Source organism: Chionomys nivalis, chromosome 26 (genome assembly GCF_950005125.1).
Source record: "Chionomys nivalis chromosome 26, mChiNiv1.1, whole genome shotgun sequence".
Classification (NCBI taxonomy): Eukaryota; Metazoa; Chordata; class Mammalia; order Rodentia; family Cricetidae; genus Chionomys; species Chionomys nivalis.
The window spans coordinates 23,456,705-23,478,860 of NC_080111.1; positions in this window are offsets into that span (position 1 = coordinate 23,456,705).

Sequence of the window (22,156 nt, forward strand, 5' to 3'; positions counted from 1 at the left end):
TAAATCTTGTGGTTAGAGTTATACTGATGAATTCCAAGTTCTATTCTTTCTCATAGTAACCATTGTTGTAATTTAAAAAGCGCTGTGAGAAAGAAAGATATGCAACAGAAATCACGTGGAGAGTTTTTATTAGGGGAAAGGAAAGAAGGGGGCCGGTGTTCTGGGGTCAAGAGAGGAAGAAGAAGAAGAAGAAGAAGAAGAAGAAGAGGAGGAGGAGGAGGAGGAGGAGGAGGAGGAGGAGGAGGAGGAGGAGGAGGAGGAGGAGGAAGAGAAAACAGAAGAAGGAGGAGGAGGGGGGGAGAGAGAGAGAGAGAGAGAGAGAGAGAGAGAGAGAGAGAGAGAGCACAGGAGGTGCTCTTAGTGTCTGTAGTGAGGGCATATCCTGTCAGGACCCCAAGAGTAGTCCAGTACAGATGCCTGAATACTAGCATTCCTCTCTTTTCATTTACTATAAAATGGGGGAGTTAGAAAAGGGTAGCAGGGAGGTGGGGGGATGAGAATGCGTGTTCTCGAGACTACTTCCTGCTGTCCTGGGGCCTGTCGTTCATCTTTGGGGAACCTGAGAAAGCTGGGGTGCTGGTCACGTTCTGGAGTAGCTGTCCAGACTCTGAGGAATCATCAGGTGCCCCTTGGACCTGGCAAAATGCTGTTCGAGTTGGGTCCAAGTTGACTCCCTAGGGCTTAAAGCACCCAGTCCTTTCCCATTACCGCAGCATCACACAGACACTTTCCAATCTACCAGAAAACACAGGTGATTGATTACTGAGGGCAGTCTTTGTAGAGTTAGTCCCTCTGGGGTGCTTCTGGTTCTTGCCACCTGGAAATGTCTGGTAGTCTTGTGCCTCCAGCTCTATAGCCAACAGCTGTTAGTCCTGCAACCACAACTAGATCAATGGGTCTACAAAAATCATCCCAATGGGAACAAGGAGCTATAAACGATGACACAGTTCCCATGAGTGAGGCAGAGAAGTAAGACCCGACTGTCTGCAATTCCTAACATCCCAGGAATTCAGAGATGGTTGATTTTGAGAAGTCACACTTACAGAGCAGGGGCCAAGGGCTCCAAGCCCGAGAAAGACATAGTCACCTGGTACCAGGACTTCGAGAAAAGTCATAAGGAGAGGAGAGGACTGTGCTCGAGAAAGGAAGTCACATATCCAGGGGAATGGTCAGAGGCGGGAAGCCCCGCGAGAAACCCAAATGACGATACTGAATGGAAGGCGAAGTTGCCAGGGAAAGAGAAAGCACATTCGTTGCAGGTGGAAGAGAGTGGATCTGTTGAGGGTGAAGCACATGGATAGGGTCCCAGCATGAAGTGATTACATTTCAGTAGGCTCTGCCACCAAGCAAACATGTTGCATGTTGCATGACACAGAGTTAGTGTCAGAGGTTTATTGGGGGAGGGGGAAATGGAAGAGTGAAAGGGTGATAACTCCTTCCATCTATCAGGATCGCTGGCAGAATGTTGCAAAGGTCCTATCCTGATATTTTATGGGATATCATAAAATCAATATATTCTGATCATATAAAATATTAGGCTATAGAGTGCCAGGAAGCATATTCTTGGTAGGCTTATTCCTTGTGACTGAGGCAGAACAAGATCCAGTGACTTTTGTCAAGCAAGGATGGAGAAAGGCAGACGCCACCACAGAGAGCTGTCACTCAAGAATGAGGGGAGTGTGCATAGGACAAAGCCTGTCCAAGAAAATCACAGGTCACCCAGTGAGTTGTCACGTGAAGAATGGGGGCCCAGGGCTCTGAACCTAAGAGAGCCATAGCTGCCTGGTACCAGGACTTAATGAGGCCAAAAGGTAAGAAACCACGCTTGAGACCAGTCGTCCCTCAATCATAGAAAATAGCCAGAGGTGGGGAAACAGGACGAGCTCGCCTATCATGCTAGTTTTGGATGGAGGGGACCTAGTGATCCGGAGAAGCGAGGCTGCCATACGTGGACGAGGTTCCAGGATCCCAGCTTGCTTCAAACTGCCTGCAGGCACGAGGAGATGTGCCAGGAGAGTCTTTCCTTGTTAGGGAACCAATGATGTAATTTAAAAAGTGCCACACGAGAGAAAGACACCATACAACAGAGTTCACATGGAGGGTTTTTATTAGAGGAAAGGGAATGGAAAAAAAGGGAAGGGGAGTCGGAAGACTGGTCTCTGAGGACAAGAGGGGAAGAAGAGAACAGAGAGGCAGAGAGATGGGAGGTGGGCAATGCTCTTTAAAAAGGGAGCATAGTGAATGTGCACAGGAAGTGGCTGCAGCCAAGGACATATCCTGTCAGAACCCCAAGGGCAGGTCAGTTACAGATGCCTGAATTCTAAAAACCATGACTGATTATTATGAAGTGAGACACTTTAGTATCTCACTTCAATAGTGACGAAATTCGAGAGGATTAGCATGGAGAAATGTATAGTCTGGGATGTTAGGTGTAAAGGCTCAGCAATCATAAACCATTATGGTGGGAGCGTTCCAAAGTGACCCCTGATTAGGACCAGTCAATGCTCTGCAAACCACAGATGCTCAGACCAAACTTAGCTTAGTAAGAAATGATAGCTAGGGAAAGCGCAAATGGGGATTCGAAGGGAGCACACATCCATGATGAAGCTGGGAAGCTCTCGGGATGGTTCAGTCTACAGACAGTGTACGGTTGCAGAAGAGACATAGTGGCACTATCGAAGGGGGATAGCAAGAGGAGAGCTCTAAAGTTTTGTTTTAAATGCTTAGGATTTCCATTTTCTATGAAATATTCAGAAAAGCCTTTATTCTTTTTTAATATTGATGTTTTTGAATTTTACTCAGCTTAACTAACTGCTCTCTCATTCGGTTAGTACAGTGGTTTCCACGCATTAATTAAATTGAAGGTAATGTTTGGATGGATGTCGGTAACTCACATAATTCTATAATCATAGCTACTTTGAAGCATCAAAATACGTCTTTCTCATTCTTCTCTGTACCCTGTATGCTCCCCCAGTCTTGCCCCAGCCCAGTACTGTTCTATTTTCTGTGGGTCTTGTCTGCACTACTGGATTTCATGTCATGACATAGTAACACTGAGCGATAAGGACAGTATGTCTGCTCTCTTCCTTCTCTCAGTTTTCCCACACTTTCCAGGGTAAACGTGCCTTCCAGTCCTCTTTCCCTTGATTCATTATCTCTTCCTTTGATTTTGCTTTGGTTATGAATTTATGTCTTTTTTTCTATTTTCTTAAGATAAAAACTTAGCTACTGAAATATTTCTGATACTCAGTGTCAATACGAAGTCTAATCCATTAACCTGCATCTTTAAGTTTATTTATTTTATTTGCTTTTCCCCACAATTTTTGGCTTTTGGTTGTTTTGAGACAGGGTTTCTCTGTGTGACTACGGCATTCCTCCGTAGACCAGGCTGGCCTTGAACTCAGATATCCACCTATCTCTGCCTCCCAAGTGCTAAGATTAAAGGCCCGTGCCACCACAGCCTGACACATTTCAAAAGAAATGAAAAGGTAAGAAACTTTAAATTGATCATCTATTTTAATTCTTAAACTGGACTAGCCTTTTGTTAAATTGCCATTTGAGGGATGAATTTTATTCATTTTTATTTAAAAGTCATCATTCTCCTTCAGAACTAGAGCCAACATTTTTCCATTAGTCATGATTATTTGTATTGCTCTTCTATCTGAAAATTGCCCTTGGTGAGTTGTGTATGCTCCATTCAATTCTATTCACATTTTCCTGACATCAAGTTTGGAGATTGGCATAGGGAAGGAGATGGTCCAGAAGAAAAGGGTGTAGCGCGTTTTTCTCTGTACCATCAGTTCCCAAATGACAACATAAAGACTTATTAACTATGAAAGCTCAGCCTTTAGCTTAGATCTGTTCCTAACTAGATTTAATAGCTTAAATTAACCCATATTTTTAATAATCTATATTCTACCGTGTGTCTTTTACCCTATCCCATTCTGTGTGTCTGACCTGACTAGTTCTATGTAGTTGGCTTTTCTACCGTTCTTCTTCCCAAAGTTCTCTCTGTGTCTGGAAGTCCCTCCTTTAACTCCCGTCTAACTGTTGGCCATTTGACTCTTTGTTAAACCAATCAGAAGGGGCCTTGGCAAAGACACATCTTCACAGCATAGAAAAAGATTGTTTCACAACACAAGGGCTTTACCACTTTGCCTTACAGTTGGGTGATAGTAAAGACCCTAGGTGGCTATTAATTTCCTATGGAATCGTCTGAAATATAATAGTCACAGTAGAGTTCAAATAATTTTTCTCTTCCCACTACTCTTTTTTCTGCTAAATCCTTTGACTTTATACTTTGTCAGTAGAATGTTGCCACCAACACGCTCTCTATGGATAAGCTTCCCCCTCAAGTCTTACTTCTAGAAACCCTGAGTGAATAGAGTTGGTTCTATGAGTGCTTCTAAGAAACAGAGTAGGAGCTGAGAATTGAAGTGTAGATAGCCTATCAGTCAGATGTCAATGAACTCTAGCCTGTGATGATGGGCGATAGATATCCTAACAGCCACTAGCGGTGCAACTGAGAAAATTCACAGATGGCAAATAGGGAGGGATGACTGGGGAAGGAACATGGAGTATGATGAAATTTTTCCAAGTTTTTCAGAGAGACTGGAGTAGTAATTTCAAGGGCTACAAAATTAGTTGTTTCTGGAAGCTACTGATACATTAAAGAAAAAAAAGGTGAATGGTCTCAAATTTAAAATGATATGTAAATATTAGAATGTTTATTTGGCCACATAGAGAAGCCCATGTTCCCATGTTGATTAACAAAAAGTTCAATGCAACCCAGGAGATGGGGGGAATGCATGCCTTTTATCCCAGCACTCAGGAGGCAGAGGCAGAGACAAAGGCAAAGGCAGGTGGATCTCTGTGAGTTCAAGGCCAGTCTGGTCTATGGCGTGAGTTCCAGGACAGCCTGGGCTATGGAGTGGAAACCCTGTCTTAAAAGAGAGAGAGGGAGGGAGAGAGAAAGCAAGAGAAAGTGCTCAATAACAAGTTTTAATAGTCTGGCAGAGATGACATGAGATAAGTATGCAATCTCTGCAGTCAGCATTGGAAGTATGGAAAAGTGAGCCTAAGATGAGAAACTCAAGGTGGTGGTGCTTGCTGGCGCAGCTGCTGTAGATAAGGCTGGAAAACACACCAACCAACTATGATTTGTGAGAGCACCCTACGGGCACGCTATTTATCAAAGAATATTGTTTGTGGAGGAAATGAACACCATCGAGAAGGCCACCGTTGCTTATCTAGGTAGGCCAGGCTCATGGTAGAAGGTGCTGAGTCAAAGCTCCTTGAAAGTAATTAAACACCCTGATAGGATGCAGGATGGCTGGCGGCGCTTAGAACGCCCTCCAGAGCTCAGGTGGGAGCAATTATCATAATGAGTAGCACAGTCTTCGCGGCAGATTTTGACTCATAGCGAGTTATACTGAAAAACAGAACAGCGTGTTCCAGTGTACCAGGTAGAAGAGAAGTCAATATGGCTTTTGTTTCTCCAACAAAGGGAGAAAATTTAAATTAAAAATTAAAATGAATGATGAGGACACTGAAAGCATCCTACTATATCAAATGTCGTCTCCTTGTGCTTGTTTGCCAGAGAGAAGGGAGTTTCCTGACTGGAATCAGCTAACTGAAGGACTGGCCATGAAGAAAGAGAGTAGCCATGAGCACAGACCAATCACAATAAGGCAACTGTGGTTAGCAATGGCGCTCCCAGATGTGTCTAAGAAACTTTATCACCATCCTCACAGCAGGACATGGAGATTCATATAATGATTTTGGAAGGAGAACTGAGTTGATATAGATGGTCCAAACTCCAATGTCATTGAGTAATTTCTGTTAATGTGAAGACGTGAAAGAACTTAGTCATGTATTAAATTCTTTCCAAAAGTTCTTGTTAGGATAGTGCTACTTTGCCCCAGGCCCATCAAAACATTTCTTTTTCCATGGTTTCTGTATTTCCCAGTAGCCTTGGACAAATAGGAAGAAAAGAGAAGGGTGGTTTCTTTGAAGGTATAAGACTATATGACCACCAAAGAAGGATACCTATAAGAACAGGGCGCCTCTCTTCACAAGGACATAGTTTATACTTTCAATGAATGAGTATTGGTTTGTACTATCTATTATACAATAAAATGAATGGCCCCTGAAACACAGAGATAGAAATATCCTTCCTGATGACAAATCAGGGGATGGAGTTGTGCTAGTTCTTTGGATTTCAGACATTGCAGCCTTTGAGGGATCGGAGAGATCTCCTCTCTAATAACTCAGGCTGGAAATGACTGCAGATGTTCCTTGTCAAAAATCTGCATTGCTATGAGTTACTCATGGTTAGATGTCAAGGTTGGTGTCTATAGAACTAGAATATTTATTTTTCCAGATGGTTGAACCTGAGAGTTTCAATCAGGAATTAGTCCCATGTATTAATAAAGGCGTGTGAGCATAAAGCCTGGCACCCATGTTTCATCTTCAAACCATTCTCCAAGTAAATTATGGGGTAGCTAATACCTATTCTATAATAGCACTGCAATTAAATAATACCTAGTGCTGCTTTCCTCATTCTTCCAAGTTATATTTCTGTGTGAGCTCTTTAGTAATTCTCTATATAAATATCTGCATCACATAGTTTCCAAAAAAAATTAAAGTATGGAGTTCATTTTCCCTCATATATGTAAGTGCTACATCAACCAACCAACCAAACAAACAAACAAAAAACAAAGTGACGTTTTCTTTGTGTGGCAAGCAACGTAGGAACATAATACAACAGACTCAATATAAAATTCCACACTAAGCAGAATAAAATGAGCAACTTTGAACTGATAGGAGAGAGAAAAGCAGCAACATTGGCAGTAAACCTGTAGTAGCTCCAGTTGCTAAGCTGGTTATACTACTAACTAACATCTGAAGCTACAAAAGAAATTAACGTGGTTATACTACTAACCAACATCTGAAGATACAGAAGAAATTAAGGTTAAAGGAGAAAAGAGAAAGGTTAAAAAGGACATGAAAGACACATGAACAGAAAATGAACACCTAACCAAGGACATTATCCAAGGGCAAAAGCATAATTTAAAAATGTGTCATTGGCTTTACAGCTAATATCCACCTAATAAGTGAATACATACCATATTTGTGTTTCTGGGCTTGGGTTACCTAACTCAGGGTGATTTTTTCCTAGTTCCGTCCATTTGCCTGCATTTTCTTGATGTCATTTTTAAATAGCTAAATCATGTAATTCAGTTTTAATAGCTACACTGTAAATGCACAATGTTTTCTTTATCAGAGAGGCTTCTTCAGTAGCTGATGGGAGCAGATGCAGAGACCCACAGCCAAACATTAGGTGGAGCTCATGGACTCCACAGAAGAGTTCGGGGAAGGATTATAGGAGCCAGAAGGATCAAGGACACCAGATCATGGCCCAGAGACTCAAGGAAGCAGGGCTCACAGGGGCTCCTAGAGACTGAAGTGGCAATCATGGAGTCTGCCTGGCTCTGTGCTAGGTCCTCTGCAGATATGTTATCGCTGTTAGCTTGGTGTTTTCATTGGACTCGTAACAGTGCGAGTGTGTGCATCTCTGACACTTTTGCTTGCTCTTGAAACATTCCTCTTCTACCAGGTTTGCCTTGCCCAGCACTAACATGATGGCTTGTACCTAGTATTATTGTAACTTGTTAAGCAGTCATCAGCTGATAACCCTGGGAGGCCTGCCCTTTGCTGAAGGAAGAAAGAGGAGTGGATCTGGGGGTTGGCAGCAGCTAGGAGGAGTGGAAGGGGGGGAGAACACAACACGATTGGGAAGTATTATATGAGAGAATAATTGGGGGGGGCAATAGTGTTTATTCTAAAACGATTGATTAGTTTAAAAAATATGAGTGGGCTTGAGAGATGGTGCAGTTAATACGAATGATGCCACACAAGCCAGCTGACAAGCTTGAGGATGTGAGGCAGATCCCGCTGTCCTAGCTAAAACACAGACACTGCTGTGCCTGTGTGTCACCACAGCTCTGAGAGGGGCAGAGACAGAAGGGTCCTCGTGTTTGGGACTGCTGACCTGGCTCCACGTTAAGAAAGACATTCAAAGGAATTAAACAAAGAATGATAAAGCAGAATGCCCAGGTATAGCTTGGACCTCCGGAGCCTGTTACCTGGTAATCCCAAAGAGAGGAGAGGGAAGGGGAGGGGAGGGCAGGAGGAGGGCAGAGAGGGGAGGAGAGAGCAGGGGAGGATGGGAGAGAAGAGAAGAGAGGGGAGGGGAGAAGAGAGGAAGAAAGCAGAGGATGGTGGGAAGGGAGATTATTAATTTGGATAAGAGGTTAGAAGAGAAAGTTTCAGACAGAAAAAGAAAACATGATGCCCTAGAGCTAAAGAGAGCATTTTTCATCACCATAGTCAGCAGGGAACTGGGAACACAAAACCACTCTCCAAGGCACAGCCTGAGGTGCCACAGTGGGTGGGTTGCACTCCTCTGTGAAGGACACAGGGAGGAGGGATCTGCCTGGGATCTGCTCTCCCAGTGACTACGTTCCCCAATGGTTGGGAGGTGAGTTGGCCTGCCTTGCAGGTCTGACCTCAGACCTGCCCTTGTTCTTAAGGCCACACAGGAGAGGCACTGTCTTTACAGAGTGGATCAGTCCTTCATGTGGCCACTTGTTTCAAGCAGACAGACAAGGTACACGCACAAAGCAGTAACAAAAGCAAGGTTATAGGCAAAGTCACAGAATTTATATAGAAGAGAAATTAATTTTCATGAGAAGAATAAAATATACAATTATAACAATGAGTAGAAGGTGTCTACCTTACACTTTATAGGGCGTGGTTAGGAGGTTATGTGCGAAAGTTCTACCTATGTTTCATTAGTCTGGCTTGTGACAGGTCTATCAGCTTCCCCAAGTATCTCTGCTCCTACCTGTAGAATAGAGATAACATCAGCTATCATAACATTATTATTGCTATTTAGTTTTACATCTGTATTGCTCTAGAAAGAATTTAGGTTTCGTTAAGATGTCTTTCAAACCAAACTTGTTTTCAATGTTTTTCTCCCCTGCTTTTCCCTAAGCCAGCTTTCCCCAGTGTTACCACCCATCAGCACCCCTCTTCTCTTTTCATGACCCAAGTGATCTTTTGTGGACTCCTCTCTGTTCTCAACGCCTCTTCTTTGTTCTCTCAGCGTTTCATGCAATTTCATAGTCTAGACACACTGTCATTACTTATTTACATGCATGTGGCCTTTTTCTTTGAGTCGGGTTAAATTAACATGTCATGGTATCAACGTGAAGATGAAATCAAATGGAAAATGTAAAGGCTTTGGCGCAGTTCCTAGTCATGTCTATTAGCAATGATTAAAATAAAAGGAATTGATCCACAGGCCCGCCTGATGCCGCTTGGATCAGGCAGGTAAGAGACACCCAGAGGCCAGCCTGGGTCCTCACAATCAGGGCTGGCTGAAGGCTTCCACAGGCCTGCCTGGCACCGTAAGGTGGATGCCCATTATAGTGAACACATATATGGTAGAGAAATGTGAGAGAAAGGGAAGCTGAATGGTCCCGGTGCTGTGGACGGGGTGGGCACGGTGTGTGTGGGGGGTGGGAACTGAAGAAACGAAGGTGGTGAGAAACAGGCTGACATGGGTGGTCCTGCTTGCCCCCTGACGCCAGGGTGAAGTCCAGGCTCCTGCTGCTGCCGAATCTCATAGGTCCATGGTCCTACGGCATCCAGATCCGTGTTGACGTCCATGACTCAGGTTGCTACCAAAGGTCACAAGGATGCCAGATCTGGTCACTACCTCTGGCCATGTTCGTGTCCAAGGGCCATGCTACCACCAGGGCCATGTCTGTATGGAAAATCTGCACGACCATGGAACCATGGTGATGTCTGGGCTTGAGCTGCTGACAAGGGTCCGTGTTCCTGGTGCAGCTGAGGTCTGTGATGATGTCCATGGTTCATCTTACCGCAGAGGCCATAGGAACCATGTGTGTTGAATATGAGGTCTGTGCTGAGCTGTCCCTGCCCTTCACTGGCCCGGGGATAGCTGACCCTGGTCCTCACTGGACACTGCAGCGGAAGATTCCCCCCCCACATACCCAGGAGAGATGGCCACATCCCTCACCATGGCTGTGGGAGAGCTGGCCCCAACAGCATGGGCCTATGAGGTCTGTCGCAGCCCCTCGTTGTGACTAACCAGTGGCCCAGACTGACCAGCTCAGCTACTACCCATACCTATATCATGGGCCTCGGGTAGGCACACCCTAACATCTACCCTATCTGTGACTTACCAGAGTGCCTGCAGGGTCTGGTCCTGCAGAACAATAGCCATAGGAACCCCATGACTTAAGATAACCTTCAGTAGGTTGTCCAAGAGAAGTTTCAGTGAGGGTCTAGTGATGATGTGCCAGAGGCCTTGAACCAGACACTAACCCATTTCTATGAATATTTGCTGGTAGAGCTGATGGGACAAAAGGGTGACAACCGCAGCTCCCAGTGCCACTCGGACAAATGAGAAGGTGCTGGAGAGATGGGAAAGATGAAGGAACAAACTGGTTTTGCTTTGTTTTTAATTAATTTTTGAGGGGCGCTACAGAGGTGAGGAGTGGATATGGAGGAAGTGGGAGGTGAGCAAAACTGGGGTGCATGATGTGAAATTCCAAATGAATCAATAAAGAATTATGCTAGATGTATATATAAAATGTTAATTAAAAGATGAAAAAGACAAATTTTATATATAGCATATGGGTGACAATAAAGTGGTAATAAGAATTTTTGAAAAGAAAGCAAACAAAAACAGATGTGACAACAAAGTAAAATCAAAGATTTAAGTATAAAAGAAGTGTGTAGGATACATGCATGAAAATATCATAAAATTATCTTTTTGTACAATGAACATATGCTAATAATAAATATCAGGATTTTCAATAATTATTAATTCAATCACTAGTAGGGATTTAAATAAAATATAAAAAATATCTCTGGGAATAAAAAGCAAAAGGAATCAATGAAAATAAACACAAAGAAGTTTAACAAATAGTGTATTGACATTTTTATATCTTTTTATTGTTTTTATTGAACTATACATTTTCCCTCGCTTTTCTTCCTTTCTGCCCCCTTTCTTACCCCTTTTCATGACCTGTATGCTCCCGATTTATTCAGGACATCTTGACTTTTTCTCCCTCCTATATAGAGGCATGTATGTCCCCCTTAATGTCCTCTTTGCTGTCTAGGTTCTCTGGGGCTGTGAATTGTAGGCTGGTTTTTCTTTGCTTCATGTCTGAAAGCCACTTATGAGTGAGTGCATATGATATTTGTCTTTCTGGGTCTGAATTACCTCACTCAATATTTATTCAAACCTTGGGTATTTGTGATAGTATAAGAAAAGCAATTTACAATACAAAGTTACCTCATTAGTCAAGTTCAAAACTTCGTGGCATGGCTTAAAATGGCAGGTTGGTGTCACCAAGAGTGAAAAAATGAAATTTCTGTAGTTCTTTCCAGAAAGATAAACTCACTTACCTTTCTTTTTTTTAAATTTCTTTATTGACTCTTTGGGAGTTTCAAATCATGCACCCCAATTCTGCTCACCTCCCGGTCCCCCCAATCTCTTCATTCCTGTTGTACAACTCCCATGGAAGAAAACAAAACAAAGTAAACAAGCAAGCAAATAAAAGCAAGAGAAACAAAACCACTAAATGAAAACAGACAAAAACCACACCAGAAACAAAAAATCTCTGCTTCTCCTTCTATCCTGACTCTCCATCACCTTTTCATCCGTCATGATGTCTTTGGAGGCGTCACTGTGTCATGTAGTGTACCCCTTTGTCTCATCAGCTTGCCTGGTAAACGGTAATGAGTCCTTGATTCAAAGCCTCTGATTTTTGGTACAGCATCCTCATTGGATCCCCACCAGACTTCTTCTGGGGTATTCTGTCTGACTAATTTTTCTGTAACGCTATTTGAAAATGTATAATAAGCTTACCATCTATGTATTGCAAACCTCCTGTTGGAATATATTTTAATGAAAAGATAAAGCAAGAAGATATGTGCATAAATGTATTCATTATGGGATAAGTGGAAAGGGATGTTTGGGAAAGTATTAAGAATAAGTTCTCAGTGTTACAGTATTGTTATTCAGTCTCAAAGGTCTGGATATCATACTCTGTTCAGTTTGCATTTCATATAAGAAGCACGTAGATTGCTTTCATGTAATTTCAATGTATTCAGTGTTGTACACATTTTCATAATATTAAGGCTTTATTAAATAGTCATTTTTCCATATAGTTGAGACTCCTCATACATTAGCATTAATTTTTGTTTTATAATGAGAACAAATGCAAATTAAAGAACATTTATGTTACAGATTTAAACTTTCATTAAGCTGCTGTGGATTATACTTCAGTTGCCAACGATCTTGTTTTTCCTTTTCTTTTATATACATGTATGGCAGCTTCTAGATATCTGTTTTGAGATCATTACAAAAAATAAATAAGCCATATATTGCTTTTTAATTCTTGCAATTTTGCAATATTAAGATAAATGGGTTCAATTCTTAAAAGCAGTTTGAATTTCTCTGATTGTTAAAGTCATTGATTGTTTCATTTATAAATATTAAATTCTACCACATACCATTATATGTCTTTTTAATTTAAATGTATTTTTAATGTGTCTTATAAAAATATTTAATGCCCTCCTAGATAAATAATTTTAAATGATGAGGAAATCAACTCTTTATGAAAAATAAACCATGCATGATCCTGCTATTCACACTCAGAACACTGCCTCAAACCTAAGGCTGCTCTCAACACTACAGGAAGGCAGTATTAACAAGGGATGGACGAGCACTCATTCACTCTTCTATGACAACGTCTATGGGTTCTGAATCAAATTTGAGCAATTTCTGTCTCAAGTTCAAAGGTCATCAAGAGAAAGCATGTTTGATAATTTAATACCGCATTTTCAAACTGCCCTTCCATTTTAAGCATTAGCTATGAGAAGCTCTTAATTTTATGTTCTTTTCAGAAGACACAGAAGAAAATTAGGTTGGAGAACAATCCACTAGCAATTGGACATTTCTGTAATGGCATAAACGAATGCAGACAGATTGTAAAAATATATACAGCTTTAATGGGGAAATAGACTTACAGAACCACCGTTCCATGGAGACCAGGAAAGCAGAAGCAAGTGCTGCTAGCAAGCTTGCCAGATTTATAGGTAAACATTAGCCCCAGGCGAACACGCCCCCTAAGGGGCGGGACTTATCCCTACACATTTATTGTGACTGAATGTATTGAGGCTGCTCTATTATACCTCAGGGTTATGGTTCACAATGGCAACACATCAGAACTGATTGAGGAATTAAGAGTTAATTACAATTTGTTGGAGACTCTGGCTTAGACAGTGCAGTGCACAAGGCTGGGTTACAAGCCCTATCTCTAGTTCCTTCCTTTGGTTAGCATGGCCAAAGACAAGGGAGATTGGCACTACCAGGCGGTACTGGGGCACTGTGAAGATTGTTGTACTAAGAGCAGCGGGGCTGCGTCCCCGGCACCCGGCCGCCCGCATGGCTTATGCCCCAAAATAATTACACGGAAACTGTATTCTTTTGAACACTGCCTAGCCCATTAGTTTCAGCCTCTTATTGGCTAGCTCTTACATATTGATCTAACCCATTTCTAATATTCTGTGTAGCACCATGAGCTGGCTTACCAAGAAAGATCTTAACCTGCGTCTGTCTGGAGTGGGAGAATCATGGCGACTCATTGACTCGGCTTCTTTCTCCCAGCATTCTCTTCTGTTTACTCCGCCTACCTAATTTTCTGTCCTATCAAAGGCCAAGCAGTTTCTTTATTAATTAACCAATGAAATCAACACAAAACAGAAGACTCTCCCCCATCATTTCCCCCTTTTCTGTTTAAACAAAAAAGAAAGGCTTTCACTTTAACATAGTAAGATTACATATAGCAAAACAGTTATAAAGCAAGAATTACAGTTATAATATTTATATCTATTTTATCTTTTATCATAACTAAGGAAAACTATAACTAACCATTCTTCAATTCCATCAAAGACTCCAGAAGGATATAATATTACCTAAGCAAACAAGAAGTAAGATACTTCAAACTCTAGAAATGACAGAGACATCTCGCTGCCTGGACAGTCACCCAAAGTTCTTTTGTACCAGAAGATGGTAGATACAGGGTCTGCCTGTGCCATATGGACCACAATCTGTGTTATGTCAGATCCATAGAATCATGATGAAGATCTTAAAATGAATATTTGTCTGTCAGGACTGAGAACACCCAAATTTCTTAACTTGATGATGGAAGGTTTTGAAACGTGAGCATCGGAAAACAGCAAGGTCTTAACAGAGTAGACAAGAATGGATTAAGTGGAGGCCTTAAATCACATACATATCAACATTACTAGAACCTAACCCCTCTAAGCAATGAGTCTTAACTTTGCTGTATTTGGCAGCAGCCGCCGCAACATAACTAACTGGTTGGAGACTGACTAGTTGTGCCCCACACATGTGAAATAGCAGGAAGCCAAGAACAACAGAATTCGAGTCTTCTACAAAGAGCTTCAATACGGTCAAGTGATGTTTCCATACAGTTAAAAGGAACATTTATCATGTATCCCCGAATTATGACCAAATACTAAGCTCATTGGAAACTGCTAAATAAAAACTTTAAGAAGTAGAAAGAAGAGGATGGAATCAATTTTTAAGATCTTTTATACAGAAGCAAACTGCTATTCCCTGATCAAAGGCTGGAATTCCCCAGAACAATTAGCACAATCAATCCAGACCCCATAACAACATCATAAAGTCCGGCAAATCACAGCTGGAATCCTCTGGGATGACAGGAAAAAGAGCTGAGAATAAATTGCTGAGGAGTTTTGCTTGCAACACAGAAAAGCTGATAAATGAAGTAATGAATCTGGAGGCCACTAGTTCATGAGCTTCTTGCGTGTCCAGCCATGTTCTGTGATCAAGGTTCTTCATCTCTGCTGTAACACATTTATTTACACAGAGTAGTTTAAATTAGATTTGATCCTTTCTACCATAAAAAAATCCGTGACCCAAACTCTATTATTTTAGGATTTGAAAGGACTTGCTTCCTGTTTGGTAGGGTTTATCTCCATCACGGCAGGAGTTGAGAGAGACTTAATGAGTTGATTTTGTCAAAAGAGTGGAAGGAATACAGAAAAAGAGAAAGATTTCTCTTCTCTTTTAGAAAGACCCATGAAGAAGAGACATGGAATTGGTATTGGTTACAGGATATTGCTATTGTCACTGGAATATGGACATTTGCTTTTGAATATTTAATAATCACCAGAAATAAAAACTTGAAAAAATGAGTACTGTAGAAAGCATGTTTTGTAAGTAATAGTGATGTAAATATATAGTAGATTGGTGAGAAATTATTTTAAGTGGCTCAGAAATGACTTTAAATAAGGGATACTTATTAACTTTTGAGTTTATGCTCCATTTTTTAGCAAACAAATTACTTAACATATAATTATGATTTTAAAGCAGGAACATCTTTTAGTCAGAAATTAATTTGCATATTTATTATGTTTGTAACTAATTTAAGTGGTTCCTCTGAAATATTAGGATACGTAATTACTTCATTATACCAAATTATCACAGGACATTCTTTTCAAAGATGCTCATTTCCTTATTTAGGGATATAGTTAAATGTTTGAAAATTTAAAAATAATTCTCCACATGCTATTAAAAAGCACACAGAAAGAATTATGGTGACTAAAGGGCTGAAGCATATTATTAATGAAACTGTGCAGCTAGTAGACTGAATACCTTGATGCTGTTTTTATTTTCAGGTGATGATTTTATCTAGACTATTAATATTTGCTACATATATACGGCATATATGAAAACCAGTACATACGAAAATTGACCTTATTTTCTTGGGGTGTGAGTAAATTAGTGTGTGGCATCATATATGATGAGTTTTCCATCCTCTACTGTTCTGTTAGTACCTCATTTGTGTCATCAGGAAGTACACCATGTACAAGTCCAGAGCAAGACTCACAGAAAAATCATGTTACACAATGAGAAATTTACAAGCCAAAGGAGTTTGGAAAGTTATGAAAGAGGAAAGAGCATGGACAAACTTAAGTACCTTTGTTCAGATTCTCAGCTTCCAAAATAAAAGAGAAACAAAAAGCCCTTGAGAATGGCAGTGTGTTAAGAATAACCTTAGGTCTGGGAGACACGAGAATCTCTGGACGAGCAAGTATCAGTAAACAACTGGTTCTGCGAGAGATCCAGTCTCAAACTCCAAGGCAGATAGCCATAAGACAAGACATCCAATCGTAAGCACTGGTCTTCACATGCACAAGCCCTTGTGTAGGTGCACATATGTTCCTATGTATACACACACATACACACACACACACTCAAACACACACATACACTTAAATTGGATTCTTAAATTATTTGAGACAAATGCTCAACTTAAAATCTGTTGTCAGAAATAATGCATGCTGAATGCAAAGACACCTCAGAACAAGCTAAACTGTGAATAAATAGTTCACAGAGAGGTGAGCCAATGAGGAAGATCCAAGGTAAGAACTTGCAGAGGAAAAAAAATATTCAATAATGTCTATGCTAACCATGAAATAGAAACAAATTTTCTTATTACTCAAGCAAATGATAGTTTAACCAATTAAGTTTAAATTAGTTATACAAAGCTGGAATGAATGAGAATTAAGCTCTCCGAATCAGACAGAAGCACATGTAGCTAACTGGCTACGACAAAATGCAACAATAATGCCCATCTGTTGTAGGTGTAAGTTTCTGCTTTGTATAGTCTTTCCTCTAAGGAGGAACAGGTTCCTTTAATGCTTTAAATACCTGCTCAATTAACTATAATTCACAGTTATAAATCATGTTTGTCTTTCTAATGAACCCAGAAAAGTGATGCCACGCCAGAGTAAAGAGAACAAACAGTCCTTTCAACTCACAATAGTGAATGGGTCTGCACAATTCTAGGTCACACTGGAGAAGAAGGTAATCAAAAGGCTTGCACCTGTACTGGCAGTAAGATTCGAAGCCTGACCTTTGTTCTTCTAAGACTCTGAAATGTGTTTGTCAGTCAAACATGTTCCATTATTCATGTCACTAAAATCCACAGGGCCTGCATTAAAAAGGATGCTCTTTAGGAAACTCTTTGTTATGTACCTCACTGTGCCATTTCTACAAACATTGCTTTAACCTGCTGTAATTTAACCTTTAAGTTATATTCCTTTCATCTTCCCTGATCCAAGAATCATTTCTTGCTAAATACAAACACTCCAACATAAGTACACATAGAACATAGCCATTCTTGAGAGACTGAGGCCAGTTTCCTTATACTATGAGTTAGTCAAAGGTAAATGCTAACCCATGAGAGCAAAAACGAATATAACATTTTCCTTTGAAATATGAATAAGCAGAAACGAAATGGTCAGAAAAAGTGGCTTCTGCTCAGTTCTTTCCAAGTAGTATTTGTATATTAAACACTGATATGATTGATTTTTTCATTTGTTTTTCTTTTAGAGTTTTGAACACAATTCTTATCTGACTAGAACTATAAATCATAGAAAAAAAGAGATAATGAACAAGTAAAAGTGAAGTGGAGGAAAACTCAAAGAAAACTAAATAAAAATAGACTACTCTAAATTAAATGAGGATGAGAATGATGTGAAAGAGAAATACTATCATGAAATCATCCACTCAATCAAATATTTCATTTTCTCATATACACAAAATAAAGTACTATTACTACACGTAGAGTTACTCTAATAATCAAATTCCCCCATGTTTTGTGAATCTTATTTTTCTTAGCCTTCGGTTGTAGCCTTATGATCTGTTAGAGGTTCTGACAGATATGTTTTCTGAACACATAAACTCTTCCTAAAAGGTCATTTTTAAAAGCAATAGAATTTGTACTAGTAAAACAAAATTCAAATATATATTTGTTTCAATTATGTTTTCATGAAGACTAATCTAAGTTCTTCCTATACATAGCTTAACCTAAAATTAAAACTTGATAGTCTGACGAAGCAATTTCAAGATATACATTGTTTTATCTCCTGCAGCACATACATTTCTTTGCAGATTGAAACGTCTCATCTGTAGTGAAGCTGCTTAAGACAGGAAGTGAACAATCCAAATAGCTTCAGGAAGTCCTTGAAACTGACCAGATTCACTAGCATTCTCCCTGCTCAAACAGTATTAAGCAAGTAGTAACACACGGTTCACAAACCCCGTGCCGTACCTCCCCAAAGAGCCAAAGTTCATGCTTCCACCACAAATCAGGAAGCCTTCCCTTAAAGAAGGCATGCAATTATTCCCACGAAAGGTGTCTGGAAACTTCTTAAAGGAGCCATGACTTTGTTTGCCACAAGCAAACAGAGCCTATCTGAAAATATGCTGCTACCAAGAAGCCGTGCTTAACTCTGTTTTTTTTTTTTTTTTTTTTTTTTTTTTTTTTTTTTTTTTTTTTTTTTTTTTTGTGTGTGTGTGTGTGTGTATAGCATTCTTCCAACACTCTCTCAGGTTTTATGTGGATGAGTTGACCCACATTGGTGTGCCATTTTATAGGCAGAGACTGCTAATTTGTTTCCTGGCCACTCAGACCTAAATAATCACACTAAGACTATATTAATTACAACACTGTTTGGCCTGTAGTTTATGTATCTTTCTTTTTTTCAATATTTATTTATTATGTATACAATGTTCTGTCTGCACGTATCCCTGCAGGCCAGAAGAGGGCACCAGATCTCATTATGAATGGTTGTGAGCCATCATGTGGTTGCTCTGGAAGAACAGCTAGTGCTCTTAACCTCTGAGCCATCTCTCCAGCCCCCTTAGGCATCTTTCTAGCTAGCTTTTATATCTTAAATTGTCCCATTTTATTAATCAACGTATCAGCATGAGTCTGTGGCTTACTGGTAAGTGTATGTATGACATTTGGATCCTTAGGCAGTTACATGGCATCTCCCTGACTTCACCTACTCTCTCTCTATTTCTTCCAGCCTGGCTATATTCTGCCTTGCCATAGACTGAAGCAGCTTCTTTATTGACCAGTGATAATAAACCATAGTCAAAGCATACAGAGGAAAATCTCACATCAGAAGAGTGGGTAGAAAAATATTTAAGATATAAAAGATAAACAAGTGTAATACTGTCTTATGTCAGAGGCATGGCTATGTTACATATGAATTCACAACTCCTGTGTTTGCCTGCATAAAATCTGCACAAATATGAGATGAAACATTTAGTCACAGATTGCAGAGGGGATCCTGGATTCATGGTTCTCCACTCTGCTTAGGGGAGCTAATGGTAGTCAATAGAAGACTGCTGGAGAAGACAAAGTCATGGTGACATTGCCAATGGTGAGTTATCTAGAAAATACTATAAAATTGATTCCCATTCAAGTGACACTGGGTAAAGCCAGTGAATCCCAAAGCAAAAAGAGTCCAGGACCAGCTGATTTTAACACATAATTAAGTGGAACACATCAGATGGGGGGGGGGGATGAGAATCAAATGATCCCACACTAGCTCCATAGAGGGTACACTAAGGTGTTCTTTATTAAAAGGTCAATCACAGATCACAATGGGGAAATAGGAACAGAACCCATCATCCAGGTGTGTCGAGCAGAGAGGGAGAACTAGAGTGTGGTCTCCTGGGCTTTGTGGTACCCAAGACACACCCCACCTGGTTCAGCCTCTCAAAGGCCATTGGCTGAAAGGGGGTCCCCATAACTTCCCCCTTTAGTCTAAATAAGAGAGTTTCAAACTCAATACAAAACTATATACAATAAGAATATCAAGTATAAAAATTAGAATTACAACCCGTATAAACAATATTAAGCAAGAAACATATGCTAAATGTTTTAATAATTATTCTATCCTAAGGAGTCTAAGTTTTGTATTGGAAATGGCTTGGCTAAATCATAAGAGGAAAGTAATTTTGACTATCTTTAACCCTATCAAACGCTTGAGAAGGGAGATAATATTTCTTGAGCCATTAGGAAATACAATCAAGCAGCTTCTAAAATGTGTAGTAGATGACAGAGACAACTGTCTACTAGGCATTAACAAAAGTCTCATTTGCCGCTTTGGAGCAACCAACTTTGACTAAAGCCTAGAATAACTGACAGATCATTTTTAGAGGCAGGAAAAGAAATTAAAACCATCTTGCCCTGTCTTGGCAAGGTTAGGCAGTCTTTTTTCTTGTATCTTGCTTGTACAGCCTGGACACCATGCATTTTGTCAGTGGTCAATGTATGGGCAGTTCATTGCCCAAAGGCCAGTTTTGCCAAGAAGAAAACAATCTCCAAATTGTTTCCAAGTGACTTTGGTGCTCAACATTCTCTTGAGAATAGATCAGTGTTGCCAGGAATTATGTCTCACATTAACAAAATCCTAAATTATTTAAATGCAATATTTTTACAGTTTTTTTAAGTGGTTGCAGATTACCTATCTATGTAGAGTACAATCTCTATGTATTTAAAAAACCTGATTAGTCTAACTATAAGTATGACAAAATGGATGACTATTGACCCATAATACTTAATACTTAATAATATGTAACTTAAAGACTAAGACTTCATATTAGAATATTAAACAATCTTTATACAACTGTGCAGCAAATGAGGACAATGTAAACAATGTATAAGTATCTTGACCAGAGGTAGAAATGTATTATGCAATACGATAAATATATCCTAAAATTGTATAAACATACAAGATGTCTTAAACACAGTTAGAAACATGCATGCATACAATCTGACAAAAGAACTTTGCATAGTTATACAAATATTGTAAACAGAAATGGGAGCATATTCAATATAACAAATAGAATTTGAATTTGTATCAATATGCAAGAATCTATACCAATGTAATTTGTCTATAAATAATATCTCACAAGTATTTATTCTATCACTCATTATTATTATTTATTATTATTAGTATTACTTTGAGCTTATTCACAATAATCTAGTATCAATTTTCTTTTTTTTTTTTCATTTTTAAATCTTGTCCCAAGTATTTAAGGCTGCTGTGTAGCATAATGACAAGGTGTGTTTGTCATAGAGAGCCTGGTCCTGTGAGTCTGAAAAATAGCCCTCATCAAGGATTTGATCTTGGAAAGCCTCAAATCCTTTTGTTTTTCCCTGTTGTTTTAGAATTTTGCCTCACTTTGCCAGTAACATTTTCATCACAGCTGGAGTCCGTCTTTGGGAACTGCAGAGTGATTGAAACCAATCATGAGGGATAGCCTTATTGCTTGAAGTCCACGTTTTCATCATTTCCCTAAAAATGGTAAGTGCAAATAATAAGATACTATTGCAAGCTTAATTTTTCTTTAGATTGCTCATATCTATAGGTTTCCATTTATATTCTTTGAATACTTCACGGTATTTAGTGTCAGATGACTTTTTAGAGGGTGCTACTGGATAGGCAGTTAAAACTCTGGGTAAGTCATCCCAGAGTCTGGCACACACTGGTGAAGCTAAATCCTGTTCTTGCACACTTTCTCCCTGTTTCTTAGTTTTAATAGTTTCCTCAATTATTTTAAATCTTTTTACCACTGCCTTTTGTAAAGTTTGAATTTTTTGTCCAGTGTCTTTAATGTCCTCATTGTTTTTTTTGTTTGTTTTTTTTTTTTTTTTGGTTTTTTGAGACAGGGTTTCTCTGTGGTTTTGGAGCCTGTCCTGGAACTAGCTCTTGTAGACCAGGCTGGTCTCGAACTCACAGAGATCCGCCTGCCTCTGCCTCCCAAGTGCTGGGATTAAAGGCGTGCGCCACCACCGCCCGGCATGTCCTCATTGAATTTTATTTTTAGCTTTTGGTCCTTTTTTTGCACATATGATTTCAGTGTATGAAATTTGTTCAGTAAAGATAATGTCTCATCCTTGGACATTATTTGAATGTCATGCATATTGCCTTCCTGGAGAGACACCCTATTTGTTCACCTATCATAACTTTTTAACAGATTTTGACTGTTAATTTTATCAGTATGAATTATTTTGTATAATTTCCAGCACCTTTTGACATAGATTGCTATTTGTCTATCAAATTAATGTTGTCCTCTTTAATGATAATAATTTCCCGACTAGCAGTTTATTATTAGCCTGTAAACACTATGATTTTT